General features: G+C 30.9%; 1 pseudogene; it reads right to left on the bottom strand.

Annotated features, from left to right (window-relative positions):
- Window positions 1–4,527: 4,527 nt before the first annotated feature.
- On the bottom strand, window positions 4,528–10,551 carry LOC114734508 ((3S,6E)-nerolidol synthase 1-like; annotated as a pseudogene).
- Between the last annotated feature and the right edge of the window lie 256 nt (window positions 10,552–10,807).

Genomic DNA, 10,807 nt, shown 5'->3' with positions numbered 1-10,807 from the left:
CTTGTCACTCGCTGCACCATCAGTTGTCAATTAATGTACTGAATAAATTTGAAAAAAAAATATGATTTTACATTACATAATACTATACAACGTTATATAGTATCACTAATTCTTCAAAACTAATTCATTTTGTTATAATGTGATATAGAATCATTATTAAAAATCAATCATCACTGATATGAAATTATGAAATCAATTGTCATGAACAACACATTCATTTGTTAACAGTGGTATTATGACTTGTCAATGATGTCATTGTGAATCTGCTTAAGTTTTGAAAAAAATATCATTTAATTAACATAAATTTTAATAATATATTTTGATTATAATATGATATAAGTTGATATAATAATTCTATTTTTAAGTGAAATATAATAGAATTGCAAATTTGAATTAATGTTCCTTGCATCAATTGTTAATGTCTGCATCTTGACTTATTAATAGTGGTACTATAACTCGACAATTTTCCTACTGACATATATGATTTTGAGAATTGGTTTTCTTTTTGTTTTTTAAGAAATAAACAATATAACCCCGAGGAGACATGAACACCATAAGAATCATTATAAAAAATATTCAATATGTAAGGATCAAGTAATCGTCATTATAAACCATAACAAAGAAAGTAACTTAGGTCAGTAAAAAAACCTCATGTATCAGTATAGACATTAAATAACTTCAATTCATATTTTTTCCAAACTTATATCAGCAAATAAATTAATGAGTGATAGTGCAACCATTAACAAGTCAAACTAAAACCATTAACAAGAGAATACGCTGTTCATAACAAGTGATTTTATGACTTCATATCAGTAATGATTGACTTTTAATAATGATTCCATATCACATTACAAAAAAATGAATTAGTTTTGTAGAATTAGTGATATTGTATGACGTTATATAGTATTATGTAACATAAAATCATATTTTTTTCAAATTTATATCAGCATATTAATTGACAACTGATGGTGTAGCAAGGGACAAGTGACGAAGAATATATTGATAATGAAGGGTGCAAATAATGATAACTAACTATGCATCAGAATGTAATACATAGCTAACTTTCATTTACAACTTTATATACATGTAATTACACTAATTTTATGACCCATTAAAAAAAAACATATAACTGCATGTATCTAATATTAAACTAATTATTTCTGTGTATTGTGACATTTACCAAAGAAAAAAAATTCATGTCACTTCTATTTACAAAATTTTTTTTTTTGCAATCATTTGTCTAGGTTCAAAGTAGCTTTTTTTTTTGTTGCCATTTTTTTTCTTTTGTCTTATGTGACTGCTCACCCTTCTTCATTGCTTCTTCTTCCTCTTTTTGTAACCTTTGCCAATAAGTCAAGGATACATAAGGTGATGGCCTTTTTGTAAAAAATTTAAAAAATCAGTTAATGTAAATTTGGACAACAGTGTTATTATTGACAAATTAAGGAGCTATATTGATAACTATCACAGCCCATATTGACAATATATTTTCTTATTTGACAGTAAGGGTTTCCAACCACATCAACCTTTATCTTTCTCGTCAATTCCCCATGAACCATGCTTAGACAGAGTAAACCCATTTTCAACTTACCCACAATATACCCAGAAACAGAACACCCATAATCACCCTACCCACCTATAATAAAGTCCCAACTCGAATGACCAAACACACACCAAACTAAAAACACAAATGATTTTTGCTAATGATTGACATGAATGGAGTGGATGAGATTTCTAGATGGCAATGGGGGGAGAAGCAGAATGAAGTTTAGGTTTTCTTTCCTCTTGCTTCCTACATATTGAGTGTCGATTTTCAGACTGAAAAACAGGGTAACTTTTAGTTACTATGGGTGTATCTCACTAGGGGCAGAGATGTCTTTTACAATTCACCAAATTGCACTCAAGTCTATTTGGGACTTTAGAATTATTACCAAATTTTCTAGGGCTTTTTTACAATATTTTGTGTTGCATGGGACCTCAATGTCATTTTCCCCTAATGCATCTGCCTTTGTCTATAATGTGTACCTACACATATGACTGCAATAAATGCTGATGAGGTCAAAAAACAGGTGGGTGAGACATGGGAAGTGGGAACAACTACGAAAATTTTGCAATGCAAATGGAAATTTTTATTCCAAAAAAAATGAAAATTTTTTATTTTCTATCCGCGGCAAGTTTTTGGTGGCAACAAATTTTTCCTTATATACTCCTTCCAATTTTTATTATAAGTTTCAAATAACTAATTCATACATAATAAGTAATTATTTAAAATTATTTAAAATAATAAATAAGTTAGAAATAGATTTTTATTTCCAAATGTGCCCTTATGATATATGAGAAAAAGATAAAAGAGAATGTGTGGAAAATGTGACAAAAGAAAAATAATCAAGGGCAGCATTGAAAAAATATATTAAATATTAAGACAAACTCTAATTAAAACATATAAAATGGATCACATTAGTTTTTAAATTTAAAACTTAAAAATAAAAGAGGAGGGAGTACATTGAGAAGGTAAAGAATCTCTCCACTTTTCTTCATCTCCATTTCCATATACTTTTCATATCAACCATTGAGCTTGAAAGCTTAATGGTTCAGATTTCATGTATTTTAAAATAATTTTATAAAGTATTTTTTTATAATTGTTTTGAATTATACTGACTAAAATTTAGTATTTTTATATGATTTTATTTATTTATTTTAAAAAATTTAACATTTTATTTATAATTTTATAAATATGAAATTCGAACCATTAAAATTTTAACCTAGCAGTTAAAGTAAAAAGTTGACGAAAATGGAGAGAAAAAGAAGAGAGACACCATTGCCTACATTGAGAGTACGCCTCCCGCATTTTTGTTTTTTTTTGTTTTCCGGTGGGAATCGATTTCAATGGCAGGCAGGAAAATTTGAAAAAAAAACAAATTTACCTACAGAAAGTAACTCAAATTTGTTGGGTAATTGCGTCCTTGAACTTCAGCTGCCTCTAGTAGTTCTTCTTTCTTAGGCCTCTGGTTCTTAAGTATCGCCGAACTCTGAGACTTTCAACCCAAGAAGCTGTTTCTTTTTTTCTTTTTTTTTTTTTAACTTGTGCTATATTTTATATTTAATTTCATATTATATATTAATTAATATTTATATACGATAATATATTTTATGATATATTATTTTGATCTATTAATCTTGTTACTATTAAGTGACTTATTTAATATTTATATTTATCTAATAGTTTATCTTAATTGATTAATAAATATTCATTAAGGCTGATATGATCATTTGCATATTTTTCCTATCTAGTTTATAATAATTTTTATCAACAAATTTACTATCATTTTCAACCTACCAAATATAATTTTTTTATCAAATTATTTTTTATTTTAGTATATACCAAACATAATTTTAATAATGCTCCCTACACTTGTAAGATAATCATCACTTGTACCAGGCTAACAGAAAACTCCAAGGTGGTCCTTCACGTAGCATCAATCAAAATCAAACGTTGCGTCAACAAAGACGTGCAGGCAAGCTAACTAGATTCCACATTCAAATTTTGTGGTCTGATCGTAAAGTTGATAAACATTTTCAATATTTACTTCAACTCAATTAGCAAAGATTCATTAATACTTTTATTATATTATTCTGAATTTGCTCCTATAGAACTGAACGTTTTGGAATTTAAATGTGAATACAAGCAGCACAAACAACCCATTATATCTCATGCTTGAAAGTTAATTCTAACTAAAAGGTGTGTAAAATAAATGACATCTTCAATTTTTATATTGTAAGTTACTCCCGCCTTTCCTAAATGTAAGAGCTAGTCAAAAAGTTTATTTTAGTTTTAAATATAGGTTATCAATCTACTTTGTCTCCTAAACTTTTAATTTTTTTTCTAAGTTATCTTTATTGATTGCATATATTAAGGGAATTTTCATTAAGGGGAGGTTGCAATGAAAATTATTAAATATGACATTTTAGATAAACCAACATATATGATTTTTATAAATAACTAATTTAATTAATTTCTGCAAGTTGATTATTAATTGCACATAGTTATTATGCTCTATCAACTACACATATGACATAATTTATAGCAAATCACATTATCCCCAAGTCACGAATATTGAATGAGAAACAAGTCAATTTTATTTAATTTCTATTTTTTTTTTCCTTCTCTCTGTGCCTTTGCACATTTAGGTCATCATATCACAAAGCCTGAAAATTAGTTGTGGCCGTGGAGGACATCATGGTAATTACTGCCATGATATCATGGGAGAATTACTGCCAGGTTCTAAAGAAAGTAATTACTAAAAGGTTTTAATGGAAAGTAAGTAGCTAAAATGTCAATTCCTGCTTTGGAAACTATTATTATAAGTTGCTCAGTTGTTATGAGAATTTTTTTTTTTAATGAATTATGTTCCTTCTTTAGAATGTTATTGCAATTCTGCCTAATATCGTTACAGAGATCATGGAAGCAATTCCTTCTGATCTATAGTACAGTTGCATTTGGTCCATTTTCTCTTAGGAGGAAAAGCCCTAGAGAAGGGCCACTTCAATGAAAAATGTACGCTGGTTGGTGTCACAGTTACCTAATGAATAGAATGACCGCATCATATAAATATCTTTAAGGTAATGCACACGGTTTAAGAAATCGTTGAATAATATTCTAGGATTATAGTAAAATTTAGTATTCCCTCAGCTCATTATTATAAGAACTAGTTAGTTTAAATAGATTAAGAAAGTAAAATTAATTAATCATTATAAATGTGACATGGTCTACCTAAAATATGCCTATATTAATATTAGATTATATATTAGTTTATAAGTTGGGTAAGGCAAAGAATTTTTAGCCATGTAGAACTTATTTGGAAGCCACATAGAATGGTTATGTGATGACTCAATATGAATTATATAGGATAATTATTAATTTATTAAAAGAAAAAAGATTAGTGTCTGAGTTTTAACTGAGCTAAAAGTTTAGTGATTGAATCATGCTAAGTCATAGTTGAAGGATTGAGTTAAAACTTGAAGGATCAAAATATTAATTTTCTTAAAAATCTACTTTTCTTATGTTCTGATTATTTTTAAAAGTTCAAACAAATGTTGTAAAATTTTTTTTAGAAAAAATCCCTTAAAAAGACAGTTAAATAACCTAAATTCTTATTTAGGTTGCTCAACTTGTCAAACTCCGATTCAAGTAACATGGCCTAAAGAGCTATTTTAAAATTTTATGAAATGACTCTAATCCCCATTTCATTAAAAATTAAAGAGAATTCTAAATTAGTATATTTCATTTTACAATTAATACATTTCAATTCTAAATTAAAGAAGAAGAGATTATCATGGTAAAAGAAGGACTTGACTTGCTGCTCAAGCCTTGGAAAGCTATGATTATGATCATAACCATACATCAAAGGCACCATTCTTGCGAGGTTGAGAGAGGCGCTCCTCACTTGTTTAGGAAATGAACACTCCAAGAAGCACTCTTTGTTCAGTTTCTTCCATGCTCCCCTTATCTTCCTCATTACTTCCTCTCTTGCCCTTTTCATTGATGTTCCTTCAGTTCCATTATCAAACAATGCACATATGATCCATCATTCCCTTCTTGATTCTCATCCTGCACGCATATATTATTAGTCAAATATCTCGTTTTTTTTTTTAAATTTCAGTTTCCCTTAAATAAAGGCTTATCATACATGGGAACCAATTTTGTTGCTTATTACAGGGATGGGTACAATGCTGCTCATCGCTGTAGTGAGATCTGCACCGAACAGTTGAAATTTAAAAATTTTAATTAATTATTTTTAAATAAAAAATTTACTTTTTAAAAAAACTGGCAGTTAAGAAATTTTTTTATTTTAGATTTCGTACATATCAAAATATTTCTTCCAAAAAAAAATAATCCAAGCCATTCAAATTATATTTTGACGTTCATCTTGATAAGCACAGAAACCAACTCCATGTGATCATGCGAGAGGTTTAGATATGAAGAATAAGCAAGTGACTTTGATATCACTCAAAATAATAATAAAATATTCCTTCTTTTTTATTGTAACTAAAAAAGGTGCAGACATTAGCACGTGATTGTATGGAATATTATTAGGTACCTGTGAACTTCCCAAGTCATCCCACAGCCTAAGAATTGTTGCCGAGGAAGAAATAATGCCTGGGTTTGAGTCTATCATCTGAACTTTGTGTTGAGTTATTCCTTCACCTAAGAGAAAGAATACATGAACTATCACTACGTGCACTCCTGAGCTCACTATCCCATTCCCCAAATACTCTTCAGATTTTGGCATCTTCCCTTTTGCAAACCATTTTGCTTCTACCAGAAACGCTTCGCACAAACTCTTCCACTGCACATTTACAATGTTCACTAATGATATTCCTAATAATAATAAACTTCTCAAAATCTCTCTAATTAACCAGCCTATGTCAGTATTTCATATATGATGAGATATTAAATTATAATAATGAGATTGATTTTGCCCATCTACATATGAATTAATTTACCACACCGCATTATGAAGAGAGTCGATGGGATTCCAGCAATGTTTCTCATAAACCTTGTTGCTGATTTTATTTGTAAGATCATAAAGAGCTTTGAAGAAGAAATTCATGTGATCTGGTAGCTTGTCACTAAATATACAATGCCATCTGCATATTCAACAATAATATATAATTGATAAACTTTTTCCCTTTAATTTCTCAAAATCTCTAATGGGTTTTTTGGGACACTCTTAATTGATGTACCTAGTAACAGCTTTTGTGAAAAGAGTCAACTCATCAAGGGTCCCACCAACGTCAAAAATATCATCCAACAAGTATATAAAAGATATCACTTTTGTGAGTTCAACTCTTTCCTCTGATAAAGAAGGATCACTGAGACATGCCAAGGACCAGACGTACCATTTCAATGGTTGGTCCCTTTGCAAACCTTAACTCATTAGCTAGACCAAGACTTGTCCACCATCTACAATCAAACAGATTAAAAGATGTCAAATATTCAAAGTTTAAGTGTTAAACAGACCAAGAGTATTCTTAAAAAAATAAATAATAATGTTGACTGATTTACTGACTTGGAAACTTGAAGAATCTCTTGCTGGTATAAGAATTGCACCAATTTGAAATCCACGTTTGCTACATCATGTAAAGATCCTAGCCATCCATTTATGACGCTGCAGTGATCTCCAAGGAAGTTTCTAGCAGTGAACATTGGCAAGCTTTTGTGAAAAGGGTACTCTAAGGAATACCTCGAAGGCTTGATTTCATGAACATCAAGAAGAGCTGCTTTTTTCTTTAGAACTTCTGCACTAAGTAGCCCAGCTTCCTCAAGTCTATCTTCAAGTCTATCCTGTCCTTCTATTCTTAGATGTGAAGTGACAAACTCAATTATTTTTATATATTTTGATATCTTTTATATGGGTTTTGTCAACTTAATTAGTCCTTTTGGCCTTAATTGATTATTAATTGATTTAATATGTTTTATTTTGAATTATTATTTTGTAGGGGCAAAATTGTCATATTTTGGTTTAATTGTGACTAATTGATTTTTTAGGACAATTAATGCTACCTTATTCTTGAATTTTACTTGCAGGTTTTTGGAAGATTTAAAAATAAAAATGAAAAAAATAAATAAATAAAAAATAAAAAATAATATAATATAATAAAAAGAGGGAGCAAAACGTCCCCAACCTAATATCCTATAATTCTATTCATCATCATCAGCACACACGAAAAGGCGGACACACACCCACGAGTTGGAGGCGGCGAGAAATCAGAGAGCAAGACGCGAGAAGCAGAGGGCCGACAGCGCAAGACGAAGGACCATTCATCATCTTCTCGGTTGAACCTCCCTTCGGCTCCATCCATCATCTTCTTCCTCTCCTTCTCGGTGTCAACAGAACAGAGGCACGAACAGTGAAGTAGACGAGCAGGGGCGAACAGAGTGACAGCAGCGTGAACAGAGAAGCTCGACGGTTCTCTTCACTCCTCCTTCAATATTCTTCATGCCTGGACATGGTAGACTGCTGGAGGGGGCATTTTTTATGGCAATCCGTGGCTAAGGTTCTATAATTCTCTAATTCAACAACAATGGCAGGAGCTTGATCATCAAAGGGGAGTTTAGTTACTTTAATTTCCTCTCTAATAGTTGTTTAGCAATTCCTAGATGTTAGGATAGTTATTCTGATTATTAGAAAATTTTTATTGTTAAATCTAATTATCTGTGGAGATTATTGTGGCTGGATTATTGTTTAGCATTTGACATTGGGTTGTTTATAGCTTTGATTTCAATTATGATGTTGTGGTTATGACATTTGTATTGATTTTGGAGTTAATATATTGTGATTTTCTGAGGTGGCTTGGAATCTTGGATCATATTGTCTCCTGCTAGCTTTAATTCTGTTGTTTTGGATTTAAGAATTCTAATTAAGCATTAGTTTTTAGTATCCTTAATCCCATTTTATTATTCTGGTTGCAGTTAGTAAGTTGGGATTTTAGGAAAATATTTTGTGGCAATTCGAGGTGGCTCGGTTGTTGGATTAAAAGCTTAATTATAATTCTAAATTCATTATTTTAACTCCTGTATCTTTTGGAGTGAGGGTTGCCTGCATTGTTGAATTGGATGATTGATTATTATTAGTGTTATTTGTGTTTCTCATTTTCATTTCTTTAATCTTCATTCATTTTAATCATTTTATATAAAAACAAAAAAAAGTATTTTAATTTCAATTTAATTCAAGGTGTTTACTTAGCAATTATCAAATTAAAAATCCCTTTTTATTGTTTAGGTTACTTGCATTTATTTACTAGGATTTAATTTCATTTTCGACTCCTCAAAGTGAATACAACCCGGATTGTGCACTATATTGCATTAATTCGGTTAATTTTTGGAGTAACCCCAAAGCAATAAATTAAGAACAAGTTAACTTCATGAAGCATCATACAAATTCTTCATTCCCTTAATATCTTCACGGAGCTCTCCCTTAAGATTCCCTCCCTGTCTGTGAACTTATCAAACACTTCTTCTATATGTTCCCAATGAACAAACCTATTAGAAGGATACAAAAATGCAAAACCTTAATTAGTATGAAAGATCAAAATACTCACTTGCAGGCACAGTGTCCTTGCTGCCTCAGGAGCCTAAACCGAAGAGAAGTCTCATGAAGATCTTCATCACCATTGAAGTCAACATTATTAGAGCTGAAATCCGCATATTGACTCCATAGGAATGATTCAATCTCTTCTTGTAAATGATAATCTATGTTCAGACGCTGCAATGCATCGATCATGTATAAACCTTTCAACGAGTTTTCATTGACACTCCTAAGTCCATTCTCAACCACCTTCAAGATTTCTGAATGATTAACGCAGAGATCATCATGCTGCGGAAAGAAAAAGAAAAACACAGTTCATGATATGTTATAAGTTTGAAGAAGAAAAGGTTTTTGTATTTAAGACTGTGTGTATAGAGAAAAGAAAGGGTTAATCGTTTACAATATTTTTGTCCCAAAGAGTGGACTTGAATTCTTCAGCAATCCTCCATTTGACAGCGGAAGCTTGATAGAACCGTGCTTTTGGTACAGATAGCTGAGGTTTGAAGGCGGTGGGAATACATGATCTGTGTAAAGCCGTGGAAAGAAATTAATGTATGTGTCTCTCTTCAAGTGGATGACGCAGCTTATGTATTTTTAGGAAAGACTGTAGGGTGTCTGGATATCCCAAAAGAGATTTTTAAAAGCATTTTTCTGTAAATTGAAACAAACTTCTCTACATATTTACTTTGTATGCCATAAAATTAATTTTAAAACCATGATTTGGTTTCCTTTCAAACACCCCTTAAAGTACCAATTTGCCTCATTTAAACCACAACACTTATGTAGCCCTGTAACATATGTTGGTTGAAGATATTAATAATTAATAATGACAATATTGATACCACCGAGCGCTTGGATCAACTGGTTAGGGGGTTGTTCCCGCTTAACCAAAGGTCACAGGTTCGATCTTTTGGGCACCCAGTGCAAGTGGTAGTAATGACAATATTGATGAATGACGGTGATGAGGATGGAATGCTCATCTTAATTTGAACTATTGAGATTGATTTTGAATGGTCTAGTAGAATATATTTTATATATATGTTTTAATTAATTTTTTATTTTAATATATACAAAATTCAAAATAAAATTAATCTTATAAGTGACAATTATTTAAAAAATAAATTTATTATAAAAAAATTACATATTAAAAATTTTAAATCTAAATAATTAATATTAGATTTTGAATGATACAATGAGCACTGAATGAGTAGCCTACAATACACACCAATAATACACAGAACTTTTAACATTGATGAATAAATTCCGCGCTATCCTTGCCCAAAACGCTTTTGCATTTGGATGCAGAGCGAACGCCTTATGGTCCTAAAATATTAGCCTGCTGTTATGAATATTGTGTGGATGTCCATTTACCCCTTCCTCTTCATCTTCTCCAAGTAACTTCCACTACCTCCACCACCCATTACTCCTCCACTACCCATTCACTATTGTAACTCACCTCCATTCACATTCATAGGATTGATTATCCACTATTTGTCATTTAAGAACAATTGTAACCTATTTGTAAGTCTATGCCTATAAATAGGGCATGTCATTTGTGTTGTAATGCAAGTGAAGAAATACAAAAAAGTTCTCTCATTCTCTTGTCTTCATCTTTCTACTTTTGTGGTTTCATTTTGGTTCTATTTCATAAGACGTTATCAGCATGAGGCGCTCTTGTAATCGGAAGGTGTTGTAGTAAGGCTAATCAACTAGAAGGT

The sequence above is a fragment of the Neltuma alba genome, unplaced genomic scaffold, assembly GCF_004799145.2.
Source record: "Neltuma alba isolate B1F8T4 unplaced genomic scaffold, ASM479914v2 tig00013107_pilon, whole genome shotgun sequence".
Lineage (NCBI taxonomy): Eukaryota > Viridiplantae > Streptophyta > Magnoliopsida > Fabales > Fabaceae > Neltuma > Neltuma alba.
This window is presented reverse-complemented; position numbering and strand designations above follow the sequence as displayed.